Below are 2,793 nucleotides of genomic sequence, written 5' to 3'. Positions count from 1 at the left end.
GGCCTAAGCTGCACACAACATTTACACAACACATGCGCAACCTTTTGTAATTTAAATAGTTTGTTTCATATTGGCTGGCTTCCAACAATAGCTGAATTTGTAAAGCTAGCGAGCACCATTCCGTTTCTGTGTGTTGCTATAATCTTTGCTACCTGGTTAAATAAAGGTGAAATAAAATAAAATAAAAAAAGTTCACTAGCGACAATTTATCTTTTGCAACGAGACCATTTATATATTTAGACAATGGTAGAAAGGGTGTAGTTCTGTTCTGTTCAGTTTGGACTTCAGTTTATCGCTAACCTTATCACAGGGCGTCGAAGCACTACAGCTGCATGCTGATCTTGGAATAAACTGACGATAGCAAAGATTCCATCTTTGACGACGCCACATAAATGGAATAGGTACTAGCTAGCTTGATAGTTAATGTTTGCTTTAGTTTGCGCGCTAGCTCTCAAATTACGCTAGTGTGTGAACCCTGCCAACATAAAAATAAATAAATAACATTGCTATGGACCTGCTATGGATTTTCTGGATTAACCTCACGTCAGTTACATACATGTCCCTTTCGGACAGTAGATACGAACCCTTTATTACCTTGCCAGCTAAAGAACTGGCAGTGGATCAAACCATTGTGAGGCAAAGGGCGGGGGGGGGTCGCAATCTTTTGAAACTTAAACGCGCTATTAAGTGTCTATAATCAGCACAAGTGCTTTCATTGCGTATTATTAATATTATTGAAATTACATAGTTATGTTTACAGGGATATATTGGGGGGGACAAATCATATTTTTCCCAAGATGGGGGGGTCGTGTCCCCCCCGTCCCCCCTGGGATTTCCGCCTATGTACACATGGTGATGTTGTCCCCACGTTGTCCAGGTACTTGGATGGTTGCCCGCTGGCCAATGAAATTCCGACCTCTCCTCCTTGACTTGGCCAGGTTGAAGCCTGCCTCATCCAAAAATAGGAATTTGTGATGGTTTTCGTCAGCATCCAGCTCCATCTCCCTCTAAAAATAAATTTTGGAAAGAGAATTACTGATTACAATGATGCAGAATTTTTGGGGAATTTTTCACAACAGGCATCTTGAAACTGAACATACCTGAACATACTCAGTCCTCAGTTGCTTCACTCTGTCTGCATTTCTTTCAAAAGGCACACGGTATAGCTGTTTTAGGGACACCTGGTGCCTTTTCAGCATGCGTGCATTAGTCGGCAAACTTATGGCTCCACATTGTTGAACATGTCGTCATTGTCCAAGATGTGCAGCCGAATTTTTGTATGGCGAATATCATTTCTGTCCCGAGCCAAATTCACCACAGCCCGCTCTTGTTGGTCAGTCAGAATCTTTACTCTGCCTCCCCTCTTTGGCCTAGTCTCAATTCTGCAGGGAAGAACACATTTAGTCACATCATCTACTCTGTGGTACACATTGGCATGCAGTATACGGTCATTTGACAATTGAGGGTAGCCTAATGTTTAGTGAATGCTGAAGACTTAGCGGTTCTCATTGCGGAAAGTTCTGATGATTGAGGCCACGGTTGATCTTCTGGGGATTGGTTGAATCATTGTAGCTGCCTCAGTCGTTGTCATGTCATGATGTACAACATGGTTTACAACTATTGCTCGGATTTCATTGGACACTCTTTGCTGTTGTTGCCGCTGTCTTGGTCCGTGGCCTTGTCCTCTACCACGTTCCCCCACACCTCTCAAATGAGCCCCACGACCACCTCTCAGAAGGGGTGCTTGTCCCCTGCCATTCCTTTGACCACTACGTCTTCCTCGTCTTCCCCCTCCCACTGCTTGACCTCTATTGTGACCTATGTTGTTGTACTTGGATACGACTCTATATATGTACCATAATGTGAAATCCATCATCACTAATGAGTTGACAGTGTTGGAAAAGCAATTACAAGGGCCTGCATACATACACTCACCGGCCACTTTATTAGGTACACCTACGTGTTAACGCAAATAGCCTGCTCCTTCGAACAGCGAAACGTGTGGCTGCCTGCAACTCAATATATAGAGTATATAGAGTAGAGAGCTTTAGTTGTTGTTCGACCAAACATTAGAACGGGCAAGATGCGTAATCTAAACAACTTTGACCGTGGTATGATTGTTGGTGCCACACATGGTGGTTCCAGCATCTCAGAAACAGCTACACTCCTGGGATTTTTACACACTACAGTCTCTAGAGTTTACAGAGAATGGTGCGATAAACAAAACACATTCAGTGAGCGGCAGTTCTATGGGCAAAAACACCTTGTTAACGAGAGAGGTCAGAGGAGAATGTCCAGAGTCATTCAAGCTAACAGAAAGGCCACAAATACTCAAATAACAGTTGTTCAAAACAGTGGTGTACAGAAGGGCATCTCTTAATGTACAACACCGTGAATAATACCCAGTACTAGATAGGTGTACCTAATAAAGTGGCCGGTGAGTGTACAGTAATATCAAATCTGAAAACATGGTCTGGAAAGTGGTACATGGGACCATAGAAACAGTGTCTGATAAAGAATGATGATGAAATATTACATCCATAGATAATGTAGTCCAATTGGTTCATGTTCCACTGTAATTGGTGTAAATGGATCTCATTATCCTGAAACTTTCATGATCTAAACATGGAATATTGTTCGTCAGTTTCCATAAAACTATGCATTAAGAGTAATGCAACAGTGTGAATTGCATTTTGAAATGGTAATACTTTGATGTTAAGTTGTGTCATTTTGAACAGGTGATTTTAGGTCAATGATCAAATGATCTTAGCTTTATGTGTATTGTATCCAAGC

Source organism: Salvelinus sp. IW2-2015, linkage group LG20, assembly GCF_002910315.2.
Source record: "Salvelinus sp. IW2-2015 linkage group LG20, ASM291031v2, whole genome shotgun sequence".
Classification (NCBI taxonomy): Eukaryota; Metazoa; Chordata; class Actinopteri; order Salmoniformes; family Salmonidae; genus Salvelinus; species Salvelinus sp. IW2-2015.
Note: the sequence above shows the minus strand (reverse complement) of the source record.